Genomic DNA, 26,813 nt, shown 5'->3' with positions numbered 1-26,813 from the left:
ATCCTTCATAGGAAACAAAAGTGACACTTACAAGGCTTAGTAAATGCTCTGAGAAGTCCTGTAATAGAGTTTGATTTTATTTAATTCATTTCCCAGACTTATTTGATCACAGAACCCTTCCTTTACCTCAACAGAACATCAGCATCCTGAGAGTCTCGTCTTCCAGGGAACGCTCTTTGGGAAACGACACTTTAGGAGCCTGGGTCCCTCTCCTTCCTAAGCCCCGACTGTGGTCACAGGCTCCAATTATGCGGTTGGTCAAAGCCTACGAAGGGATTAAGGGGCACTCTGGCCTTCAATTACAGGTGAATCTAAGGGCCCGAGTCACAGGCCCAGCCAGAATCAAGGGAGGGAACACAGGTGCCTCTTAGTGGGAGGAGGGCCATCGTCACATGTAAGAAGAACGTGTGGAGTGCCCTCCCTCCCCACCCTACCCCTACTCTGGTGGAGCAGGGATTTAGCCATGGAACAAGAGCTACTTCTCAGATGCTTAGCCTCTTAGACCTGAGCTCCCTGGAAACAGCCTCTGCGGATTCATGGACCACCCGGCTTCCTAGCAGAAGCCCCGAGCCAGATAACAGGAGACCTGGATTCTACTCCTGCTTCTCCAGATGGCATGCTGTGGGGCCCAGGGAAGGCCTCTGACCTCTCCAGGCTGGTGGCTGCAGGTCTGGGACCCCTCTGCATGGACACACCTTCTCCCACACTCCCAGGAGTGCTGGGCTATTTGTATAAGATGCTCCGAGATCCCATCAGCCAAAGCTTATCAAACATCTTATCTGGGCCAATCCTGTGCAAGGCCCTGGAGCTCAGTTTACCCCTATTCCTCAAAGCCATGATTCTCTTACCGCAGGCGGGTCTGGACCACCAGTCGCTAACGTCTTTAATTAACGGAGAAAAGCAATTTGGTAAACACGGATGTCCCAGATGTGAGAGAAAAAGCAAACGGAACATCAAAGCTCCTTTTATGTGAACTTTCCAGGGCCACAGAACTCATGCAGTGTGACAGACTGAATTTTCCAAACGTGGCCACCAGGACAATTTTCACCCCACATGTTCTTCCAACACGGTGACAACAACCCTGTACGTTCCCTCCCTGGATCAGGCTGGGCCTGAGGTGACAGTGGAAGTAACACTATGTGACTTTGGAGGCTAGGTCATGAAGGATAACACAGCTGTCCCCGGGCCCCTTGAGATGCTCCCTCTTGGATCCCAGGCACCACACTCTGAAGAAGCCCAGGCCACATCGACAGAGCACATGGAGCTCGTCCAGCCACCAGGCCCACCGGCGGAGAACCCAGAGGACCCCCAGCCTCAGCTATCAGGCCTGACACTGAGGAAGCTTTCAGCTGACTTCTGTCCCAGCCACACTCTGACCACAACCGCTTGTGAAAGCTGAGCAAGAACCACCTAGCTGAGCCCAGTTAATGCTCAGAACAGAGACACCATTTTAAATGTCATTGTCTTAAGTCACTGAGTTTGGGATGCTATTTTATGCAGAAATGGACAACCAGAACGTGTGGCAAGGAGCTTCCTTCCGACCATCCTTGCAGAGGTGAGGAGGGCCTGCTTCAGGTGTCCCCGTCTCTCTTCTGTCCTCTGCCGAACAAGGCCTCTGTCACATGATGGCGATGCACACTAACCAGCTCAGACATCATAAAGCCCACGCCCTAGAGCATCTACCACATGCCGTTTGATTGCACTCCCGTGATCTCAGAACATTCCTTCCTGCCTGTTAGAGATCTTGAGCCTTATTTGACAGATGAGGAAACAGGAGTTCGGAGAGGTTGAGTGACTTGTCCGAGGCTCCGGAGCCAGTGTGGGGAGGACCAGATTTGGGGCAGATCTGAGTGGCATCCCCTTCTTAGGCTGCCTCCTGTCTCTCTCTTTCTCTCTCTCTTGGGGTGGGCTGAGGAAGGGAGCAGAGTGGCCCATGGAGAGCACGCAGGTGTAGGTCCCATGCTGACTCTGCCTCTCATCAGCTGTGCTTCTTGGGGCAGCTTTCTTTCCCTCTCTGAGTCACAGATTCCTCACGTGTGGAATGGGATGCGGATGCGGACTGATATGAGGCGAGGAGGGCATGCAGGCATGCACAGCACAGAGGATCTGATGGTGTCTGCTTTAAAGGAGGAAGCCCAGTGACCAATGCCAGCCTGACGGCTTGTTCACGGCCTGGCCAGTGGTTTGGGCTTCAGACAAGATCAGGGACCTCGGGGTGGTGAACTCAGCCTCTGTGTCCCCTGGCCAGACTGTCCCCACCCTCTCAGGACTGAGCCCTCTCCCCAGGCACACAAACCTCCACCAGACAGAAGTGCGCGGCCAGGCTGAGCAGCCTCCGCTGAAGGCACCTGTTGAAGGATCCCGAGGCAGAAACTCCCCTCCCCATCTCCTGATTGATTCGCTTCAACAAACATTTACCACCAGGCTGTGCTCTTCAAGCTGCCCTTACAAGTTCAGTTCCTGTCCACCCTGTTCTGGGTCCACAAGGCTGACCAGCTTGGGCGACATCGACACATCCCTGAGCTTGTCACTGGGTCCCACCAGCAGGAGCGCCTGCAGGAGCCAGAGGGAGGGAAGGAGGATCGCAGCATCACAGGCGGATGAAACTGGAAGGGTGCTTGGAGCTTATATCCACCGCCTCAGACGAGGCCTCTGGGGCCCAGAGAGGGCATGGCCCGCCCAAGCCCGCACAGGGGGTAGGTGGCTAATTCTCAGCCTGGTCTATGTTTGTGGACTAGGGTGGCAGGTGGCAAGAAAGATGCCCCCCTGGCATTTGCTCCCCTTATTCCAGGCTCCCTCAGCATTTAAAGGGCCCCTCCCCGGCCCCTCCATTTGAGATACTCCTTAACAATGACACAGACCAACCCCCAACTCCCCCACCCCTTCCCTACCCCAGGTGACATTCAGGTACAAACCTCAGCCATCAGGTAGGGCAAGAGTGTTTGGATTCTAGACTCCAGAGTCAGTCAACTTAGTCCCATTCCTGACTCTACCACAGGCTAGCTGTGTGTGAGGCTGGGGCAAAGCCACTAGTCCCCCCGGGCCTCCGTTTCCTCATCTGTAAAATAGGGAGAATAACAGTGTCTGCCTTATGGGGTTGTGTGGAGATTAAATGAGAGGATACTTGAAAAAGTCTGAAGTAGCATCTGGCCCTCAACTGACATCAGTCATTGCCACCCCAGATGACCCGCCCCGACCACTGGGTCACAGCCAAGAGGGCATTTCCAAAGTGGGAAGGCTTTGGTGTTGGTCTCGGTCGGCTCAGCTGCTCTGACAAAACACCACAGACTGAGTGGCTAACAACAGAAATGTATTTCCCACAGTTCTGGAGGCCGGAAATCCAAGACCAAGGGCCCCGAGTGCTTGCCTTCTGGAGAGGGCCCTCTTCCTGGTTCACGGCTGGCGCCTTCCCGCTCTGTGCTCACACGGTGGCAGGGTCTCGGGTTCTCTGGAGCCTCTTCTATAAGGGCACTAATCCCATTCGTGAGAGCTCCCCCCTCACACTTGAGTACCTCCCAAAGACTCCCTTACTGATACTATCATCTTTGGGGAAACGGTTTCAACACATGAATCTGGGGGTAACAAACATTCAGTCCCCAGCACGGCCCATCCAGACCAATCTTCCAGAACACAGTCGAGGAAACAGCCCCTCTCCTGGGCCCCTCATGGCTCCCAGCCCAACCTGTGCACTTGAGGTACTGGGGTGGGGGGTGGTACAGGAGGGAGGGATCTGCTTCCTGGTCCCCACTCCCGCCTCTTGGCTGGAGCCACCTCCTGAGCCAGCCTCAGCAGCTTCTAGAAACCTCCAGAGCCTCGAGTTCAGGGTTTGAGCCGGATCCCTCCTCACTTCCATCTGCTTCCCATGCCAAGAGGCCCACCACTGCGCCACATGTCTGGGGCCCTGCACACCCATGTATCTGCCCAGCACTCACTTTGTGAGCTCCTGTGGCATGCGGGCCTGAGGGGGCCTCAGAGACCAGCATGGGGAGGGGGACAGACCAGAAAGCAATCAGATGTAACCCCCAGAGCAGTGCTAGAATGTGGCCCTGTGGGGTGCTGAGGAAGCACCGGACTCACTGCAGAGAGGTAGGGACTAGGGGACAATCGGGAGGGCGAGTCAGACTTCCCTAGCAGAGGTAGAGGTGACGGGTGTGCAGACAGAAAAGATGACTTGGAGGGGTGCCTGGGGGGCTCAGTCGGTTGAGCGTCTGCCTTTGGCTCAGGTCAGGATCCCGGGGTCCTGGGATCGAGTCCCACATCACGCTTCCTGCTCAGCAGGGAGTCTGCTGCTCCCCCTGCCTCTCCCCCCACTCATGCTCTTTCTCTCTCTCTCAAATGAATAAAATCTTTAAAAAAATAAAAATTAAAAACCATGACTTGGCATGAACCCGGGTCTTATTCTTTCCAGCAACCGACACTAACTGAGTACACACTATGAGCCAAGCGCCGCTCTAGGCCTTGTGGAACCGCAGTGAGCAGACCGAGGGGAACCCCGGGCTGACACTAACGCGGGGAGTAGGTAAAGCGCAGAGCTGATGGGCAGAAGGGAGGAAGGTGAAGCAGGGCAAGGACGGGCAGGGGCTGCCTCGGGAAGAGACTTGGGCGGAGAGCAGGGACGGGGAGCCATGGAGTGCACCCCGGCAAGGGAGAGGGAAGGGCCTGGGGAAGGGCTGGAGGGAGTGAGGCGGGAGGCAGGGGAAGATGGCCAAGGGCTTTGTGCGGCACGAAGAGCACCCTGGGCAGCGGGAAGCGCTGAGGGGGGCTGACGGAGCACCCATGCTTGGCCTGCTAATGCCAGTGACCCCGATCTTCAGCCCGCCTCGCGGTGGGGGGCACCCTTGCCTGTCCACCCCCCAAGCCTTCACCACGATTCCTGCCTGGGCCCCAGCCTCTACCTCGGAGACCAGGCCTCCCCGCCTCGCCCCCTGGCCAAGGCCAAGCAGCTCTGAGGACCACCCGGGCCAGGGTCAGTGTCTCCGGCAGAGAAGCAGACACGGCCCCGCGGGTCCGAGGCCGGGGGTCCCACAGTCAGAGCAGTTCCCACCAACGCTGGGAGTCGGGCGCCCAGGGTCCTGTAGCGGCCCAGCCACCGCGTCATCGCGTGGCTCTGGGGAAACCCTTTCGCCTCTCCGGGCCTCAGTTTCCCCCAGGACCCCGCCAGCTCTTCGGTGCTACCACCTTCCTTGCCCCTCTGTCGCAGGGGCGGACCTGCCTCCGCATCGGACCTCTCCACCACCAGCTCCGGTGCCCCCTCCCGGGGCCCCCAGAAGCATCCACCACCCCGGGGAGGCCAGCGGCTCCTAAGCCTCCCAGACCCCGACTCCTCCCACACTCCCCGCGGCCCAGCGCGCCTCTCCTGCTCTTTGTCATCGGCTCCAGATACCAGGAGGGGAAAAGCGCTAATTCCACTGGAGGCTCGACCCCACGCTCATTTATTTCAGACGTGACCTTTGATTTCTCGGGGAGAGTGTAAATTACATGTCGCCAGCATAAAATATTAAATCCAATTTATACTTAATTATTGATGCTATTATGTATTCTATAGTAATGGCATCAGAATCTCAGCCCCCGTCCGTGCCCAGTAAATAGCTTTTTTGCATTAGAGGCTCCTTGAGGTAAGAAATCTTGCTCCATTCCTCCTTAACCGTATGATTGATGATTATGGGGAAGTTCGTAAATAGTCTTCCAGAAATATTTCTCTGGTCGCCCGTAGCTCCGAAGGAAGGTGGGGGCCGTGCTAATTAGCAGGGCGGCCGGGCGGATGCAGCCCTCCCCGCCACCATTTAGAGCTGGTGGGTTGAGGGTTGGCGAGATGGGGATGGTTTAAGCGAAGCTCTGCTGAGTGGTTTAAGAGAGCGCGGAGGAGGACCACAGTGGTTTTCTGAAGGCTTCAAGTCACATGTAATCTTCACATGGACACTGGGGTTTTGTTTTTTATTGAAACATTAATAATTCCGGTTTCTTGTAAAATATTCATGGTTCCTGTTGCTGCATTCAAACCCACTCTTGGCCACTGCTTTTAATTTCGAACTCGGCCCGTGCAGGCCTCTGCCGTCGACCACCCATTGCTGCCGTGCAATTTATTAAGTGGAGGTAACGGTGGCCATCGGGTGGTCAGAAAAATCGAGCTCAGGGTTTCTCTGTAGCAACTGGTTGCAAGCCAGAAAGGCCCCGCGGCGAGCAGGGCGGCCGCTGGGCAGGCGGAGTGAGCACTGTGGGACAGAGCATCCTCCCAGCTAAGTGGACACTGGAGACGCTGGCAGGGCTGGGCCCGGAGAATGGGGCTGCCCTGGAGGGGAAGACCGAGGCAGGCTGGAGGCGGCGAAGGGGATGAGGGGGGAGCGAATGGGCGCCCACATCGGGGAGGGTGTTGGGACAGCACGGGACACGGGACAGCAAAGCAGGGAAGAGCGCAGGCTCCGGGGACAGGAAGCCAGGGTTCGAGCCCCAGGCCTGCCTCCAACTAGCGGTGCAACCTTAGCGGGTGACTTCGCTCCTCTGAGCCTCAGTCTCTGTCTCTGGCTACTGGGCCTTGAGGCCAGGCAGGTGCAGGATGCCTGCTACATCGCCTCTTCTTGGAAGACGGCAGCCTCGAAGGCTACTGCAGTGGCTGGATCAGTGTCAGGTGTAAGGCCCGTGGGCAGCAGAGCCTGGGGGGGCCTCAGGAGAAGACCTTAGAAGTCCAGCCCTTCTCTGAACAGATGAGGGGCAAGGCCCAGGGAGTGAAGGTACCCTGCTCATGGTCACACGGCCACTCCTTGTGAGTACCATTCAGTGCTGTCCAAACTTGAGCTCTGAAATTCAGATTCTTTAAAATCAGAGAACCAACGTTCCGAGGATCACAACTGCCTGAGTTCATCACAGAGCCCTGCCCCATCCCCGCCCTACACCACCCCAAAGAGCCATGATTAAAAGGTTTGACTGTCGGCACAGCTGGGGTCCTGCTGTCCCTCCCCCATCTCCCATCAGGGTCTGTCCATCGGGATAGATGTAATTCTGTTCAGGAACACTCCCACATTTCCCTGGGGCTCCAGCTATTAGCACTGCCCGCCAGAGACCAAACAGAATCTAGAATGTCAGCCATGCAAGCGACTCAGCAATCAGACTTTGATGGTGAGGAGACTGAGGCCCAGAGAGGTTAAGTGACGGGCCCAGCACTGCACAGACACCAACAGAACCACAACCTCCCAACCCCTTAGCTTGACTCTGACTGTGGGGTGGGATGGGGAGAATTAGCCTCAAGTCTTTAAGCATGAATGACCATAAGGCCAAACACACCTGGGCGGTAGGTAGAGCCCTCATCTGCTCCAGCCAGAGGCGGCCCACTGCTTGCAGGTGTTTCCCGAGCTAGATCCAGCTCCCCCGTGTATCTGCCCGTAATCAGAAATGTGTCCCTCACCGCTGGCATGCTCAGATTCAAAAGGCCAGATGGTCTGTGCCCAAATCCAATAAACGAAACCCTTGCAACTCCAATCTCGAGTGTCAGCACAGAGGCGCCAGGAAGCACTGGTGTCCCCAGGGAGCAGGGCCCCGTTGGTATTCCAGGAGACAGGCAGGGACCTGACTGGCCCACCTGCCCCAGAAGGATGGCCACCAATGCGGCCACAAAGCAGGAGATGGGACACGAAATGTCTGAGGCAAGACTCCCCCAGTGTTGCTGTTGGTCCTGGAAATGATCCTCTCCCCTTAACCCTAAATACAAATATCATTTGTTGTTAGTAACATAGGCACACCTCGGAGATGGTGCAGGTTCGGTTCCAGACCACAGCAATCAAATAAATATCACAATAAAGCGAGTCAAATGAATTTTTTGGACTCCCAGTGCATACAAAAGTTATGTTTACACTGTGCTGCAGTCTACTGAGTGTGCAATGGCAATATGTCTTTAAAGATGTACATACCTTAATTAAAAATACTTTTTTGCTAAAAAACGCAAACCATCATCTGAGCTTTTGGCAAGTTGTAACCTTTTTGCTGGTGGAACGTCTTGCCTCGATGTTGATGGCTGCTGACTGATCGGGGTGGTGGGTGCTGCAGGTTGGGGTGGCTGGGGCAATTTCTTTTTTTTTTTTTTTAAAGATTTTATTTATTTATTTGAGAGAGAGAGAGAGAGAGCACAAGCAAGGGAGGGGTTGGCAGAAGGAGAAGCAGACTCCCCACTAAGCAGGGCGCTCAACGTGGGGCTCGATTCCAGGACCCTGGGATCATCACCTGAGCTAAAGGCACATGCTTAACAGGCCGAGCCACCCGAGCACCTCTGGGGCAATTTCTTAAAATAAGACAGAAATCAAATATGCCACATTGATGGCAAACTGGCTCTTCTGTCCTGAACGATTTCTCTGGAACATGCAATACTGTTTGACAGCATGCTACCCCCAACAGAACTTCTTTCAAGACTGGAGCCAATCCTCTCAAACCTGCCCCTTTCTGTGCTATTCAAAATCCTTTGTTGTCACTTCAACAATCTTCACAGCTTCTTCACCAGGAGTAGATTCCATCTCAAGAAACCACCGACCACTGATCATCATAACAAATGAAATAATAATGAAAAAGTTAGAAATATTGCAAGAATTAACAAAATGTGACCCAGAGGCATGAGCAAATGCTTTTGGAAAAAATGGTGCCGGTAACCTTGCTCCATGCAGGGTCACCACAAATCTTCAGTTTGTAAAAATAAAAAATAAAATAAATAAAATAAAAAAACACAGAATCTGCAAGCACAAAAAATCCAGCACAATGAAATGAGCTTGGAAAATAGAGGAAAACAAAACCCACTACAACTCCACTGTCAGAGAGAAGCTGTAACACATGGAAATACCCTTCTATTATTTTTCTGTACAGTAGGCTTCAAATCTCCTTTAGGTTTTGTTCCTTCCTGTGAACAGAGACTGTAACAGAACACATCCTCTGTCCTGTGTCACTTCTTGGCCTTGCACCACTGACCTTTCAAAATGAAGCACATTGCAAATGATGATCAAAGCTGGTCTCTTTCTTTGTGCCTCAGTGTCCCCTCTGGGCCAAGGTAACCTCCATGTGCCCTCCATCACCACGGGGCTGGTGGCTTCCATGCCCTCAGGGGATCCAGATGAGCTCCTGAGTTTCTTTCTGATGCTCTTAGGCTAAACTCCGAAGAGCTGTAGGCCTGCTGTGGAGTCAGCCAGCAGGCTGAGGAAGCAAATGTGGATCTGCTGGGATCCCACAGGATGACTTGAAACCCAGAGTCCAAGCTGCAGCCCAGGGTAGTTTAAGAGTCCTGGAAGAGGCTCCAGCAGATCTGAGATCTACTTCAGGTTTACCTGGTCACCAGCTGTGCGACCTTCAGTTACTTATTTCTCCTCTCTGGGCCTCAGTTACCTGCACTCTCTACCCACCCTGCCCAGGGAACTTATTAAAAATAGGGATTCCTAGGGGCGCCCGTGTGGCTCAGTTGGTTAAACGTCTGTCTTTAGCTCAGGTCATGATCCCAGAGTCCTGGGATAGAGCCCTGCATCCAGCTCCCTGCTTGGTGGAGAGCCTGCTTCTCCCTCTCCCTCTCCCTGCTGCTCCCCCTGCTTGTGCTCTCTCTATATATATACATCAAATAAATAAGTAAAGTCTTTTTTAAAAAATTAAGGATTCCTGGACCCCACGTGGGACGTGCTGATTCTGCACATCTACAAAGAAACAGCCCCAACTTGCCAGCCTCAGGGTTTGCTTTGATCAGAGGGAATGGGCCTTATCTAAAAATTTGATCCAAGATTAAAGAAAAGGTATAATTTCATGTAATACCACATGTGGATGAAGACCAGGAGCCAGTGGCTACAGAGGAGGCCCAGGCCCAACCTGCTCTGCATGGGAGGGGAACTGAATTTGGGGACCACTGGCTAGCAGCTGGAGGTGGGGAGAGAGAAGCAGGAGAAACACAGCTTCTTTGGGAATCAAAGGAAGAATATGCAAGCAAGAAACCTCGGCTGGGGGAGGGTGTGGCCAAGACATTTCTAGAAACGTGATATCTGGCATTGATTTTGAAACTGGTCCCTGCTCTGTGCTGCAATTACCCCCTGCTGCCCCCCGACCTTCGGGAAATGCCTGCTGTACACAGCAACCTTGTGCCGGAGCAGCTTCATGAGGATGAAGGCAGAAGAGTGGTGTCCAGTGTGGGACAGACAGGGTCACAAGCAGGTAGCAGCAGGGATGTCTAAGGTCACGGAACAGAAAGATGCAGGATGGGTGAAACCAAATGGCCTTTCCTTCATGTACCAAAAGATGGAGACCCTCCAAGGGGGTGGAGGGGAACATCCGGTGTATCGATTAAGACTGGATTTGACTGCACATTGAAAAACCCAGTGATAATGCCTTAACTAAAGGCGGAGTGGGTGTGGTAGTTCTGCGATGTCCTTAATACCTCCAGATCCTTCTTTCCCCTCCACTACCCTTGGCACATGGCTTCCATTCTCGTGGTTTCTTCCTGTTCCAAAGTAGCTGCTGGTGCTCCAGCCATCAGGTCTACAGCTCTAGATGTGAAGAAGGAAGGAAGGGAAGGGTAAAAATGGCACGGGCCTACTGTCTGAACCCTCTTTAAGAGCCTTCCCCACAGTCCCACCCAACAACTTCCACTGGCCGGAAGACTTAGGTCACACCTAGCTACAAGATAGAGTGGAAAATGTGACCTTTCGAAGACACGGGGATACCCTAAGCAAGACTGGGGTTCTGTTACAGAAGAAGGAAAGGCAGCCAGCAGTCTCTGGCACAAACGGGTTCCACTTAGGGCAGAAACCTGCTTCACTCTGACTTCTACCCGCAGGTCCTGGTTCTGCTCTTTTTAACAATGTCTGTAACTCTAAGGCCCATCTTCCAAAGGACAACCTTCCTCTGAACCTTCTCTTTTCCAGGTAAACTATCCCTGGGTCTTTCAAATACATCTTAGGACACTGGCCAAGCTAAGCTTTAAAGACTTCGTTTTACTCCTACACAGATTTGTCATGTTTCCGCTCTGTGCCCTCCACACGCAGCCACACACGAAACAGACACTTGGGCTTACAGGTGGGGTGGACACGGAACCAACCCTCCCCGGGCTGCTGAATAGTAACACACAGGCCTCTGGGCCGACGGAGCCAAGGCCTCCCTGGAGGAGTAATATTTGAAGCAAGTCCGGAGGAAGGGGGACGAGTTGGCTAGGAAACACTTGGGGGTACCAGTACGCCAGGTGCCAGGAACAACAGGATGAAGGCCCGGAGTCACCAGAAGGGACAGGGAGAGAGGATCATAAGAAAGTGAAGGCTGGAAGAAGGGAAACAAACTGGGGTACAGGGAGAGCTTTGGGACCCAGGAAGAAAGGGCTCCCAGTAAGGCGTCCCCACTGGGCACAACCTTTGGGGAGGCTGTTCAATCAGGCTCCACCTGCCCATGCCAACACCTCTTCTGCTCATCAGAGCAAAAGGAAAGTCATGTTAGTTTGGCAAGGCTTTGTTCCCAGCAGCCATCACTTTTAGCTGCTCTTCCATGGTCTGTTCTAGAACATTACAGCAGCACCAGGCAGGCCTCATGGTTAGTCAGTGATTTCCCAAAATCCATCTATTCCCCTTTTTTGAAAATGATACAAAGGCCTCTAGTTCCCCGCCCACACACACCCCCGCCAGCTTTCTAATGCCTCCCTGTTTATCATTCCTCAGGAGGTGACAATGGCTGTTGAGGGGTCACTTGAGGTTCTTGTGTGGATGGATTCATGTAATGCACCTAGTATTGTCCTGGGGCTGCTATTTCTTTTTAACCATATTTGGTCTCTAAGTTGCCAAGAAGCCGTGTAGAGAAAACCAGTGTGGTTTGAGTTAAGCCCTGGCCAGGTATAGACAGCAGCCAAACTACTTCCTTCTTCCTCCAAATTTCTTGCCGACATCTCAGCCCAGAGCAGACCTGAAGAAAGTTTTCTCTGCAGCCCTCTCACCGCACCAGCCCCCCACACACACTCTCACGAGCACCCTCGCCCAACACTGGGCCCTAGGCTCTTCCTGTGGCAAAGGGAGAGAAATAGAAAGGGGAAAGGGAGAAATAGAGACAGCTCCTTGGAAAGACACCAAAAAACCATCAGCAGCACATGCTGGAACACAGACCAAGGAGACCAGGGAGAGAATATACACTGACCCTCGCAGACAAGAGACGCCCAGTCATTACCATCTCGGGAGGCTAATCATATTTAAAAGCAGAGAAAAATGCCAACACAAAGTTGCAAATATGGAGGTCTATTTAAAATATTTACATATAGCAAATTTAACACCATAAGAATTGTACTGTAATTTGCGATATTCCCAAGATTGTTCCCAGATTTATTTTAATGGGTCAGAATTTGTAGCATAGTTCAGCAATGAGGTGCACAAGTGGGACACGCTCTTCTCTCAGCCCAGTCAAGGGCCCTGTGTGATGGGTGTGTACCCTCATTTGAGAAGAATGTCAAAATGTATTTGAGGCACTTTGTTAAAAGGAGGTTCTTTCTAAATATCTTAAAGTAAGACTATACACTAGGGCAATGGTTCTTAACCAGGAGTGATTTTGCTCCCTGACCCTCAGCCCTGGAGACATTTGGCAACATCTGGAGACATATTTTTTTTTAAGGGTGGGAGGGGCAGAGGGAGAGGAAGAGACAGAGCATCTTAAGCGGCTCCACGCCCAGTTCAAAACCCAACATGGGGCTCAGTCTCACAACAATGAGATCGTGACCTGAGCTGAAATCAAGAGTCAGACGCTTAACCAGCTGAGCCACCCAGGCGCCCATAGAGGCATTTTTGATGGTCATGACTATGGGGTTGCTACTGGCATCTAGTGGGTAGAGACCAGAGATGCTGCTAAGCATCCCCTACAATGCACAGGATGGCCCCCAAAACAGAGAATTGCTAGCCCAATATGTCAATAATGCCAAGGATTAGAAACCCTGCCCTTGAGTGATGCCTCTCTAGACCCTCTCTGTCAAAACTTAAAAGAAGCCTAGAGAAGAGCCACAGGGAAGAAAGACTCTGGAGGTTGAGTCCCGGCACATTAGAGAGATTTGGAAAAACACTTTGGCTTCCCCAGGTCCACTGTAACCAAGTATGAAACCTAGTCCACACAAATCCAAGGTGATAGGCCAGTTGCTGAACCACCTAATCAAACACAAACCAACAACGTTCACAGGAAGTTAGAAGAACATGGAGTCTCTACAAAGAATCATCCATAGTATGCAGTCAAAAATTATCAGATGAGCAAAGAAACAGGAAAACGTAACCCAAACTCAGCAGAGAGAGTAAAAGTCATTTTTAAAAGACTGAACAGAAGTTCTAGAACCGAAAAGTGCAATAACTGAAATGAAAAATTCACTAGATGGGCTCACAAGCAGATTGGAATGGAGGAAGAAAGGATCTGACCTCAAAGTCAGAACAGTAGAAATTACTCAATATGAAGAACAGGGAAACTGAAAAAAGATTGGAGAAAAGTGAACGGAGCCCCAAGGACCTTTGAGACGACATCAGATTGTCTAAGGTATGTGTAATTGAAGTCCAAGGAGGAAAAATTGGTGACTGCGGGGCGAAAAATAAATGTTAAGATACAATGACTGAGATTTCCCCAAGTTTGAAGATACATATCCAAGGTTCCACAGAGAGAGGAGCTGGGGTTAGAATCCGGGTCTCCTGCCCCAAAGGGTAACCTGTATCCCCTGGTACATGCCCCACAGGGGACAGCCAAGGTCCCATCCAAGCCCCAAATTCAATGATCCTATGAGCCTCTTGGTGGACCAGGAGACTGGTCAGATCAACCTAGGGGGTGACAATCAGTGGCTGCCACCAGGGAAGCCACTAAGGTGGTATGGCCAGGCCAGGAGCAGAGGCCACCACTGCCTTCTTTCACAAGAGGCTAAAGGATCCACTAAGATCAGACATCAGAGCTTCCTAAGAATGTTCTTCTGTCTCAAAGCGGTTTCTTCTATCTTCTTGACAGATAGAAGGGCTCCTTATTGCTGCAGCCCTTCAAGAAAAGGGTTTGCTTTTTCCTGGACAGAGTTCTCTGAACACCAACCCTCTTCTGAGGCTGGGACTCGGCAGCCTCTGCCAGGAAGCCCACAGCCCCCAGAGGCAGGAGGAGCTGGCTTCAGCCTCAGCTGAGGAGGAAACCTCCTCCATAGGGCAGCTGGACTTACCACCTGAAATGCCACCATCGCCACCCTTTTGAGTTAAGGTTGCTACATGGAAGTTACTTGGAGAAGAGACATTCTGAGCCACTGTTAGGGAGCCACACCTGGAGACAGGAGAGAGCCTGTCACCATCCCTGCTAGTGTGCTGGATCCATTAGAGACTCCAGAAATACCCGGAGATGGATGGGTCCTTAGCATTTCCCCTTTCTTTCTTCCTTCTCATTTAGAGAACTGCAGGATAGGGTGGTGGTTAAGAACCCAGCTTTGAAACAGAGGTGTGTGGCCTTAGAAAATTACTTCCCCTCTTCTTCCCATCTGTGGCGTGGACACATGGTGGCAGTTGTGGGGCAGGGCTCTCATCAGGATCCAATGAGTTGGTGCATGGCACATGGCATTTGTCATTGTGACTTGGGGCAAGTCCCTTCCTCTCTCTCTCTGGGTCTCAGTGAGATGGCCCAGAAGCTCAGGGCAAACTTGGCTGTACCAGCCAGCTTTTCTGGTACAATCATTTCCTCAGTTCCATTCATTGCCTCCGTTCTTTTGGCCTTGAATTAATGCTTCTAGTGTTTTTGTGTCTTTTCTGATCATCCTATCTGGAATGAGAGTGAGTAAAATTCGGTGATAAATAATCACAACCCAAAAAAACACATTCATTCTTTCCCCAGTTTACATGGGGAGGGCCCCGTCACTTATGGACCAAGTCGGCCCGTCAGGAGTGGGCTGCAGCTGCGGGTCACCCCCCTGCTCCCTGCCTGACCCTGGTCTGAGCCAGGCATGGCCCTGCTCTGCTGGGGATACAAAGAAACCGCCCCACCCCACAGCACCCACACAGAGCTTCAGATACAGGTGGAAATGAGGCTGCACGGGCCCCGAGAGGCAGTCACATGCGCAGACCACAAGCAGGTGGAGATGACTCCATGAGGCATCTGAACATAATTCTGTCTTTTTATTCATCCCACATTCACACTTTCCTGGTCAAGCCTTTATGGAGCATCCATGTAGACCAGGCACTGAGGCATTGGCAGAGTTTGGGTAAGCGGAGAGGAAGAGGACAGAAAAACATACTGTGCATTTCACGTACAGTGTAAGGAGTGAGCTGCCTGGCTAGAGCGTGAGTATTCATCATTCATTCATTCATTCATTTGCTCATTTGTTCTTCCAATATTTATTGGGCACTATCCTAGGAGGATACAGCTAGAGAGATCTTGGGCCACAGGAATGGGGGTCCCTGACCCCAGGCTAGGACTTTGGGACTTGCATTCGCTAGGGAGCCACAGCAAATTTACCAAGCAGTAGAATGGCAGGATCAGGGGCTCAGCCAATGCTTCTCAATCACAGGCAGGGGCTGTCTCAGCCTTGACCTTCTCAGCAGCTCCCACCCAAAGCCCGGCCCCCCTGCGGATTTCTGGGGCTCAAGGTGAGACTAGCTTCCCCCTGGCTGTCAGGGTCATGGGCAACCCCCTCATCCACTGCTAGCTTGTTGGGCATTGTGGTGTTGGCATCAGCTCCCAGATCACTCCTCATCCATTCACTCATCATCTCGATTCAGCTGGGTTGGTGGGAGCCGCCCCTTCATTTCCAGCCTCTTCTATCTGTATCTGCCTAACCCAAGAGCTGAGCCAAAGAGAAAAAGTGGATGGTGAAGCCTTGAGAAGCTGGGGCCGGGGCATTCTGGGGGAAAGCTGTTAAAGGTGGGGGTCCAGGGAGGACCTACGGAGACCCAGGAAAGAGGACAGAGGCCGGGTTAACAGTGGCTGTTCGAGCATGTAAAGTTGGACGTTCTAAGACAGACAGGAGCTCCAACTTTTCTCCACACGCAGAGGGAAAACAAAGACAAAAAAACAAAAGCAAACCAATGCTGAGGCCGGCAGGATTGTGCACCAAAACTGTTTTATTAGCTACTTCTTTCTCCTTGGGCTGCGCCTGACAGTGTGGCTTCTTTCTGTTCTGTGGCACAGACCACTGGCCCCAGGAAATCTGGACTCCTTTTGCCAAAGTCTCATCCAATTGATGTTGACAGGTTCACCACTTTGCTTCCTGCCCTGCCATGGCCACTCCACGGAGGGTGTGACGGGGGAGGGAGAGCCCAAGCCGCTCCCGGCTGTGCACTGTCGCAGACCAGAGACAGCACCCAGTCTTGCCAGCATGGACCCCCTCCGGTCACTGCCCAACTCAAAGGGCACCACCTCCACCAGCCCTGGTGTGCACATGGCCACAGGCACACACAGGATGTCACCACGGCATGGCTTTAGAGAATTAATCAAGTCAATACAAAGGGAGCACTCCAGCATTAAACAACAAATTGTGAAAGAATATTTGACAATGGAACGTCATACATAATCCACGAAGTCAGTGGTTCTCAGACTTGAGTCAACATCACCTGGAAGGCCTATTCAAATGGCCTCACCAGAGACTCTGATGAGGGGGCAGGAATCTGCATTTCTAACAAGTTCCCAAATGATGCTGCCAGTCAAGGATCACGCTTGGAGAACCACTGCTGGTGATAAAGAAAATTTGAACATATATACTCCATGTGTAAATATGCAGTTAAAGTGTTGACAGTAATTATTTTTGTATAATGAGGTTGCCTACAGGCTTCTTGTAATTTTATTTTGCATATTTTATCTTTCAAATTGTCTGCAATAAACATGGCTTCTTAAAAAATATAACTTACTTTAACATTTAACATTTAAGCGCCTCCTTCATGAGCCGCCCCCCACCGAGGCCTCCCCTGATGAGAACAGACTGCCTCTCCCAGGTCTCACTGCTACTGGTGCCTCTGCTTAGCCCTCAGTCCTTCTACCTTGTGTTTGTGTCCCCACCAATACACAAAAATTCTGACTCAGGTACCTCCATACCCCCCCATTCAGGGCCCAGCACAGGGCCCTTCACCCATCTGAAGTCAATGGAAACTCAGGAGGCACAGGGTGCTATTGGATGAATGTGGGGTCCCAGTCCAGTGGCCTGGGTCACGCCTGAGCTCTGCTTGGCTGCTTCTTGGTCCCTATTGTGGGTTCTGGGATGGCCCATCCTGCCCTACCAGCCATCAGATTGGCCCTCTAAGCAGCCAATATCAGAACTACCAGCGGGCAATACATCAGGTGTCCTTCCCCACCATCGAGCATTCTGGTTACCACAATGATCCCTGGTGGTGGCACCAATGTCCAGAGCATCCCTGCCGGCCTGGCAATGCAATTTCTTCAGACGCAGAAACATGGCTACCCAATTACACAACGGACATTCAGCTGCACGACCTCGTACAAACTAACCTGGCCTCTCTGAGTCTTGATTTACTCAATCATCCAATAATGAGGTTGCACTAGAGAAGAGAGCACATACCTGACCCTCATCCTGCCCCCTCTCTAACCTCACTTTTACAGACATTGCTAATCAATCACAGCATTCTATACCCCATAATCACGATATAGCCCCAGAATTTTTCTTTTTTTTTTTTTTTTTTTTTTTTCTTTTTTTTTTTTAAGAGACACAGGCAGAGGGAGAAGCAGGCTCCACGCAGGGAGCCCGACGTGGGATTCGATCCTGAGTCTCCAGGATCGTGCCCTGGGCCAAAGGCAGGCGCCAAACCACTGCGCCACCCAGGGATCCCTAGCCCCAGAATTTTTCTTAACGCTATGTGCCAGCTGTCACACTCTCATCAAAGTAAAGTTGAAGATCAAAGCCAATTCCTGTTCCTGACTACGTCATACTCTATTTCCCTGAAACCTAGAACAGTGCTCAGCATAGAGCGGCATATGGTGGGTCTTTGTGAAATGAATCCACGTGGATACCTACCAGCCGTCACTGATGATTGTGAAAGTGACATCTTTGGTAGCCACCAACCATTATGTACCAACCCCAGACCAACTACTTCCCCCTTCCCAGGATCCCTGGCCATTCAGTTGGTGCCCTCTGCTGTCCGCCAGCCTGTACTGCAAGGCCTTCCATGCCCAGCCCTAAGAACTGTGGACACTGAGGACAACGGTGCTATCACAAACAGGCCCAAACTTCCCCAACACAAAAATTTCCTGCACAGTTTTGGATGCAACTGGGGCAAGCCCAGCCCCTGTTTAATCACTGTTTAATCACTTTGAGCTTTGTTTGGTCTCCGTCCCTCCTCCCCCTTCTCCTCTATGTGGCACCTCCCAACACGAGAGCCCAATTCTCTCACTTCTGATAAGATTGAGGGCAAGAGAGGAGGGGGGACTGCCTCAATGTCACGTAACCAGCCAGACCACAACTCCAATCCCCACGCTCACAGACCCAGGCTGCCTTCCTCTCCTCCAAAGAACAAGACAGGAAAGAAGCTGCCTTGGGCTGTAGAAGTATGGAGTCCCTCCAAAAGCCTTATCCATTTGCGGGGTGGTGTGGACCCGAGAAGCTGGGGAGGCCTAGTGAGATCATCCTGCCACCTCCTTACCAAAACGCACCTGGTCTGGCCTCCATCTATCTCTCTGAACTCATCCCCACCCCTGCCTCCCATTCACTCTGCTCCAGCCACAGTGACTTCATCCCAACCTCAGGGTCTTGGCACCAGCTGTGACCGTTTGTGGAACCCTTTGGCCCCAAATTTTCCCATGACTGATTCCATCCTATTGTTCTCAAATGTCACTTCTGCTAAGAATACTTCCTCTACCACCTGAATGTAGTCATCTGCATGAGTCTGGGCTGCTGTAACAAGTTGCCATAGACTAAGTGGCTTATAAACAACAAAGATCTATTTCTCACAGCTCTGGAGGCTGGACGTTTGAGATCACGGTGCCAGCGTGGTCAGGTTCTTGGCGAAGGGCCTCTTCCAGGTTGCAGACCACCCGCTCCTCACTGTGCCCTCACATGGCAGGAGGGGCGAGAGAGCTCTCTGGGGTCCCTTTTTTAATGCCACTTGTCCCACTCATGACGGTTCCACCCTCAAAATCAAATCACCTACCAGGGGCACCTGGGTGGCTCAGTGGTTGAGCATCTGACTTTGGCTCGGGTCGGGATCCCAGGGTCCCTGTTCATTGTTGTATACCCCTTGGGAACAAGGGCCTTCTCCGAGGAATAGCACCCAGTGGTAGAATGAGCACCCGGGGGCATGCAGTATATACCTGTTGACAAATATTAGGGACTTTAAAATGAGATAGGGAGAGTCCTGGATGGGGAATCAGGGTTTAGATGATCTGAGCTTGAGACCATCTCAGCTGCTGGGTGACCTTGGGCCAGTCACAACTCCTCTGGACCTAGTGTTTCCTGATTCTGGGAGATCCCTCCCTGCCTGAAAAGTCCAAGGTCCTCTGACCAGTAAGACCTCAGGGCCCATCCAGGATGCAGCTTCTGTCCCTTGGAGTTAGTGAGGAGGGAAAGGTGGGCCCCTCCTTCCTCCCTTCCCTCTGGCTCTCTCCACTAGTTCAGGCCCAAGCTCCTCTGAGAGGAGAGGGGTGAAGCCAAGGTGAGCCAGCAGCCCCACTCCCAAAGGACAGCAGGCCACACTCAGCATCCAGAATAATTGTGGCCAGCTGGGTTGCCTCTCCCCCACCAGCTCCCTGCCCCTGGAAAGCTGGAGAAGCTCAGCCGTTGCCCACATGTGGTTGTTTGATCAGGGAGTGGGGAGAAGAAGCTGGCAGCTCAACCACTGGGCCATGGTGCCAGCTGGGGCCAGCCCTGCCTGATGGCCTCATTTGAGGGCCCAGATATAGGAGTCGGGCCAGGCACAGTGAAGTGTCAGGGTGCTGCTGTCTTCCTCCTAGCCTGGGGGTAGCGAAAGAAGTCACAGCTGCAGCTCAGAGCTACATGTGGCTTTGGCTATGGTAGGCAGATCCCTTCACAGCCAGAACAGTTTGGGGAAAGGTACTTTCTGGTCAACCGAATGAGCTAGTTGTGAGCCGCTGATAGATGTGGAGCCCATGCACCCTTCGGCTGAGAAGCTGGAATGGGGCCGAGGGCCAGAGGCCTGGAAGGGATCTAGGGAGCTTAGGTGGGGTTTGACCATCAGGCCTGGGAGCCAGAGCCACAGCCAGGCTTTCTGCCCATGGAGGAGGGGATGGCAAGATGAACCAGGCTGGTCCTTGGCCACTCATGACAGCCTCCCCAGTGACACAGGGCATGCAGGGCACCAAGTTCCTAAATTACCCCAGACAGGAATCAAATGGGAAGGGCACTGAGCCCCTGATTCATACTAAGGTATCAATGACTAAGGGTAGAATAACAACACAAGGCTTCAGATGGAGACAAAGCAACTTGGGTTTAGAGCTTTCCAACACATTATTCTAAGAAAACCAGTCCTAAGTGGAATGAATTTTAGTTTCATGTGTGTGTGGAGAGAGACAGAACTGCCTATCTGACATCTTTTAAATGTCCCAAGAGATCCTCACCTCAACATGTGCGAATCCAACTCAGAATCTCCCCTCCACCCAAGTCAGGTCCTCTCCACGAGGTCCCTCAGTGACCCTAGGTGTGCAGGCAAAAGCCCACCCCTCGGCCCCATCTCCCTGTCTGGCACCAACCCCCAGACCTTTCATGTCCTGAACACCTCCTGAGTCCATCCACTCCTCTCCTGAATGGTGGTCATGGTGGGTTGCCCATACAGGCCTGGCCCTGCCAAGAATACAAATGGAAGCCATGGGTCCCTGTCCTCCTCCTCCTGGTGCAGCCCGGCTACATCCCACTGTAAGGGCAGGGTGCAGATGCTGCAGCCAACCTAAGGCCCGGAGGTGCATATACAAGCAGTGGGGTCTTCCGTTAAGGAGACCGGCCTGAGGAAGAGGCCCCCATGGCCTTGGGATCAGGCTCTTGGTAGGGAGAACTGGGGGAGAGGCCCTGGGAGACAAGTGCCCTTGGGCTACACACAGACTCTTACCCCATCCAGAGAGGCACAGACCAAGGAGGGCAAGTGCGGAGCTCAGGCAACCAAGGATGATCCTGGGCCGGCCTCTCCTCTGATCTTTCCTGCCAATCTGTTCTCCATCAGGCAGCCAAAGGGATCTTTTAAAAATCAATGGGATCTTGTTACAGGCCCCCCACTTTAAATCTCTCAATGGCTCCCCACTGCTCTCAGAATAAATGCGAAACTCCTCAAGTGCCAGTCTCTGAGGCCTCAGGGTCCAGGCCCTGCCAACCTCTCCACTCTGGCTTCTTAGGATGCTCACCTCATGCTCCACCCCAGACGTGCTGGCCTTCCTCCAGACCCGCGCTGGCCATGTTGCTCCATCCACGGGCCTTGGCTCTTTCCTCCGCGGGCAATGCTCTGCCCTGCCGACCAGGCCTAACCCAATCCTCCACATCCTACAGATCTCGGACCAAGTGTCACCTCTGCATGCGGCCTTCAGGATTGCCCTGCCTAGATCAGTCTTCTGGATGCAGGCTCTGGTAGCCTTGGGTCCCTCTCACCACTGTAGCAACTTCACATTTGCTGGTGTGATCATCCGATGAACGTGTTCTCACCCCCTGCTAGACCAGGGGTTCATGCAGTCAGAGATCTATTTTTGTGCCCAAGCCTGGCACCCAGGGTAACAGCTGACATGTGCTGAGTGCTTACGACATTCCAGACATGGTGCTAAGTGTTTTCTGCACATTATCCCACTGAATCCTCTCGACAACTGTATGAGGCAGATACCTCTGGTATATCCATTTTGCAGATGAACAAACTAAGGCACGCGAGGTTAAGCAACTTGCCAAGGTCACAGGTAGTAAGTGGGAGGGCTGGGGACCAACCGGGGCAGTGTCGTCCCAGGGTGACGGGTGGCACCGCGCATCGACTGCCTCTTTCACAGCATTGGCACGTCCACCGCACACGCTCTGTGAATAGTTTTCAAATGAACAGAAAGACACACACACATGCACAAGACCCGAAAGAGCACACGCCAGGATGAGAACACATGTGGTTTCTGGTTGGTGGGATTATGGATGTTTATTTTCATCTTTCACTTACTCGTATGTTCCAATTTTTCTATACGAAACAAGTATTTGTTGATGCCGTTAAATTAAGAAAGAAAACCTTAAAATCTCTTTAATCTTTTAAAAAAGAAAGAAGAATAGACTAAAATCAAGATGTCCAAAGAAACAGTATGCCATTCCCTTCCATTCCACCCCAAGCTGTATGTTGGAAGAAGACACAAAGCATTTTCAAGATGGAAAGGCCTCGTGACAGGCCCGTGAAAATGTGGGTGCTGGCCTCAGACAGGCCAGGGTCGGAATCTCTGCTCTTATCGTGTGGCTTCAAGCCAGTCTCTTAACCTCTTTGACCCCAGGTGGCCTCCTGACCTCTGCCCTCCTTGTGAAACAGGGCACTTACACCACCTTACACTCTTCACAGGACCGCTGTGAAGACTGGGGAGAAAGGACATGAGTGACTCAGCACAGGGCCTGGCACATAATAGATGCTCAGTGAATGGAGCCCGACTCTCGTGGACAGACGGCGGGCAGCACGGACACCCCACGAAGCCCAAGCGCCCACACCCAGAAGCAGCCACATCCAGTCGCTCAGCTGCACCTCTTGGGAGCTACGTGCCCCCTGCTGGCCCTGGCTGCACCCTTCTCTGGGTGTCCCTGCCTAGCTGGCCCCCGAGGACACTGAGCCAACTCAGATGACCTCAGGACAAGCCACAGGTGGAAACCCAAGGACGCAGGCCACCCAGAAGGCCGTTCTGATGCCTGCAGGCCCCCCGGTGGGATGGAGGGCGCGACGCCCCCACCACCCCATCCTTGCCACCCCTCAGAAGAACAGAAGGAACATTTTTTTTCACCTCGGTGGAAACCCCAGTTCAGCTTCCGGGACTGTGGTCTGGAGACCATCTAGGGGGGTTCTCCTGTGAGGCCTCGGGAAGAAACGCAGAAATGCAGAGAGACAGAGACAGAGCCAGAGACAGTGAGAGGGAGGGAGACATGGAGAACGGGCTGCCCGGAGGCCCCTGTGGCTCTGCTGGTATTTACTTTCTGCCACAGCCTCGAATACCATCGGGCTCTGAAGGAATTTCCAAGAAGATCGAAATTTGAGGAAATCAAAGTTTAATTAGTCACAGCTGCTGTAATGTATTCCAGGTGAGGGCTGGTATGGCCGTGTCCCCCGCCAGGCCCCCCGACGCCTCTCACCCTCACGGGGGCAAGTAAACAGTGGGGTGTTTGCGGTGGGAGCCCTTCCCCCGGGTCAGCTGAGCAGGGCGGCCGGGGAGGGCGCGTGCTGCCTCCTGCCACCTAGACTGGCGTCCGCAGGCCAGGGCCCCAGTGCGCTTTGCACACCCCGGAGCCAGGCTTCCTCCTCTCTGCTCCCTGCTCAGTCCCCACCGGCTCCTTGCAAGTGACAGCAGAAGCCACAGGACGGCTCCAGAGCACAGACCAAGAGTGAGAGGAGCCCGGCCTCCGCTCCTCCTCCCCTCCCCTCCCACTCCTGGGTCACAGTGTGGCCTTGGACAAGTCATTTTACCCGGAGACCGCAGACTATCCAGGAGTCGGAGGGCCTGGGCCAGAAATCCCAGCTCTGCCAGCAGCCTGGTGGCCTGGGCAAGGTTGCTGCACGTCCCTGAGGCTCCACTCCCGCGTCCATAAAATGGAACTGGGACAGCACTGGCTCATAGGAGTGTTGTAAGAGTCCAGCAAAGTCATGTATGTCCAAGCGACATACATAAAGGATGTTAGCACAGAGCTGACACACCGCAAGAACTCAGCTAGTGGGCCCAGTGGGCCTCAGTTTCCCTATCACCAAACCTAAATGGGCTTCCACAAGAGAGGAAGAAGAGCTTGAGCCCCTCAAAATAAAACCAAGCCTAGAGACAGGTGAGGCTTAGTCCATCAGAACAGTGTTCTTCAAACGGGGGTCTGTGGGGGCTCCCAGAGGGGCTGACAGCTAGCACCAGGGATCCTGTCACAGGGTCCCACTCTAGGGCAGGACAGGGGAGGACACTGGAAAGGGTGGGGGGCAGACTCACCCTTCTCCGGGTCGAAGCTAAGCTGAACCACCCCACTGTGACCACTTAGGGGGGGCCTTACTTGCTATGGCCACCAGCACGCCCTCCTCTCCATCATCGTAGCAGGAGGAGCACCCGCATTCCCAGCTCGGGGGCTGATCACATCCTGGTTCTGACAGAGCCAGCCCAGTCTGGGGACAAGGACAGGGCCTGGGGCCTGCCTTTTACCCCACTTTGTCCCCACCAAGCCCCATGTTTGGGGTTTTAACTGTCCAAAAGGGGCACAGAGGGACACCCTGCTGCTGTCTTCATGGGACAGCACTCCAGCCACAGTGGGCTCATGGACACTGGGCCATCTGCAGGTGTGAGCTTCCCTCCGCCTGGCTCCACTCCGCTCCCTGCGGGGTCTGCAGCAGACACTTCCCTCTGGGGTGGAGGCTGGACCCCAATCCTCTCACACCCACATGGTCTCTCCCGGGCCTGCCCTTTGCCTCACTCGCCACCAACCTCTAATTTTTTTCCCAGCCTCAGGAGTCATTTCTAGTCTAGGTTTTTGAAATTCAAAGCCAAGAGTCCAACCTTTTTCTCTCTGCATTTCTGCTGTGTCACCCCTTCCCTGAGGCAATGAGCAGAAAAGTCCAGCCAACTGCGGGGAAGGGTCAAGGGGTAGAAGGAAACACCAGAAACCAAAACCTCTCAGTTAACAGGTCAAAACAGGATCCTACCTCAAGCAGAGGAACTCCTGTGTAGGTCCAAAAACACAGCCACCAGGCCTGCTGAGGCAGCCATGTTGTGTGGAACATTTCCCTTGAATGAATGTATTACTCACAAAGACTTACTTGTCCACTGTATATCTTCACCTTACTTTGCAGGGGTAGTTAAGAGGAAAGAGGCTAGTCTACCTGCAGCCACCCCTTCCTTACCTCCAGCAGATGGCTTCTCCCTCAGATGCTGAAAATGCCTTCTGGCCCCTTTTCTCTCCTCTCTTGCAGCTATACATGGTCATGTGACCCAATTCTAGCCAATGGGATCTGAGAGGACATTGATCGAGGTGACTTCTGGGAAAGCAAAATGACAGGTGCGGAGAAAGCCTCCTTCCTGCCTCCGGCGGATGTGGAAGCGTAATGCGTAAGGACTGCGGCTGTGGCGGCCATCTTGTGCAGGAGAGCCCGCCTCGGGACAGAAAGCCACCCTTGAGGTTGGCAGGGCGGAAATGGAAAGCACCGGGTCCTTGAGGATGTCATTTTGCCTTATGTCATCAACAGTCATAACAGACTTCCTGTTACGTGAGCTAAGGAGTGTCCTCATAGCGTGAAACCTCATTAAGTTTCCATTCAGTCACTCGCTGCCAAGAGTAGCCCAACTTATCCTGAGAGAATGTTTCAGAATCCTTCCAGGTCTCTGTGAGTCCGGGCTGTTTTGGTTGCAGGTGGCCATGGGAATCCAACTTCAACTTGCTTGGCCAAACAGGGCAGTTTTTACAATTAATATATATGGGTGTTTTGTGAAACTCAGCAGAAATATGACCGGCTCTCAGAACGGTTGGAACCGTCAGGATTTTTTTCTCTGACTCCCTTATTGTGTCTCACCATTTTAAGGTAATAAATCCTTGGGCGTTTGTCACAAAAAGTCTGGTTGTCCAGAATTGATTATTTTTTAATTTAATTTTGATTTGCCTTGAGGAAAAAAAAAAGATACATTTCTTTAGCTTTAAAACTTTATATTGCGGAAGGACCTTGTTTTATAACTGATTCATGTTGTCAGTAATTCACCTCTGGAGTTGTAAATGTGTGCCCAGAAGGCCTCAAGGATCTGGAAAAATATTTTCCTTTTTTCGAATGTTCACGACTCTCTGAGTGCGTTGCCTATGGCCTAAAGTGAGAAACCTTATTCTGATGACAACATGGCCGAAGGAGCTCCCTCACCAAAGTCTGTGTGAGGAAGACAGCGCCTCAGACACCAGCAGGGCTCGCTTCCCTCGGGGGGACGTCATCTTCTGGTAAATGGAAACCTTCTCTCCACGGAGAAACTGCTGGTTCACTTTCTTAAAAGGAGCTCAATATTTTGTTCTAAATCCTCTGTCGGACGCCAACGCAGGAAGAACTTTCAGTGTGTGGGAACTTCATGAATCTATAAGCACACTTTGAGTGTGATGTCAGCAAAAAGGTAAAGGTCATGGAATTTTTATGAAGTCTGCCTTTCAGATATTTAGAAGCAAAAGATCAGTTTTTGAAAAATAGAAATCTGAGGGGTGACTGGGTGGCTCAGTTGGTTAAGCATCCAACTCATGATTTCAGCTCAGGTCTTGGTTTCAGGGTTGTGAGTTCAAGTCCCATGTTGGGCTCCACGCTGGGCATGAAGCCTACTTAAAAAAAAAAAAAAATATATATATATATATATATATATATAGAGAGAGAGAGAGAGAGAGAGAGAGAAATTTGATAAGAATAGCACAACCTTAAAAAAATAATTAATAAATAAATAAATAAATAAATAAATAAATAAAGAATAGCACAACCTGGTGGGAAATGTGAGATAGAAGTTAGGCGGCCATGAGCAGATGTCCTCCTTCACAGATCGTTAGGGGGATGTGTGTGTTTAGAAAGCTTGTCTGGTCATTCTGTGGCAGAGGGAACCGCTGCACAGAGTGTCAGACCTTTGAAGACCCAGCCCGCATCTTACGTGTCATCAAGTCCCCGCCTCCAGCATACACGTGACTGACACATAGTAGGTGCTTAATAAATGTCCCCTGAATCAATGAGTGAGGAAGAGGAAAAATGAGGGTGGAGAAATTGAGAAAG

At 52.3% G+C, this 26,813-nt stretch overlaps 1 long non-coding RNA gene across 1 annotated transcript in view; it reads right to left on the bottom strand.

The window, feature by feature from the left end:
* LOC140634177 (uncharacterized) overlaps positions 1 to 26,276 on the bottom strand; it is a 41,217-nt gene extending 14,941 nt beyond the window's left edge. Inside the window, exon 1 of the long non-coding RNA XR_012031689.1 lies at positions 24,936 to 26,276. This is a non-coding gene — a long non-coding RNA (uncharacterized lncRNA). The remainder of the gene's footprint in view (positions 1 to 24,935) is intronic.
* Between the last annotated feature and the right edge of the window lie 537 nt (positions 26,277 to 26,813).

The sequence above is a fragment of the Canis lupus genome, chromosome 5 (genome assembly GCF_048164855.1).
Source record: "Canis lupus baileyi chromosome 5, mCanLup2.hap1, whole genome shotgun sequence".
Taxonomy (NCBI): domain Eukaryota; kingdom Metazoa; phylum Chordata; class Mammalia; order Carnivora; family Canidae; genus Canis; species Canis lupus.
This window is presented reverse-complemented; position numbering and strand designations above follow the sequence as displayed.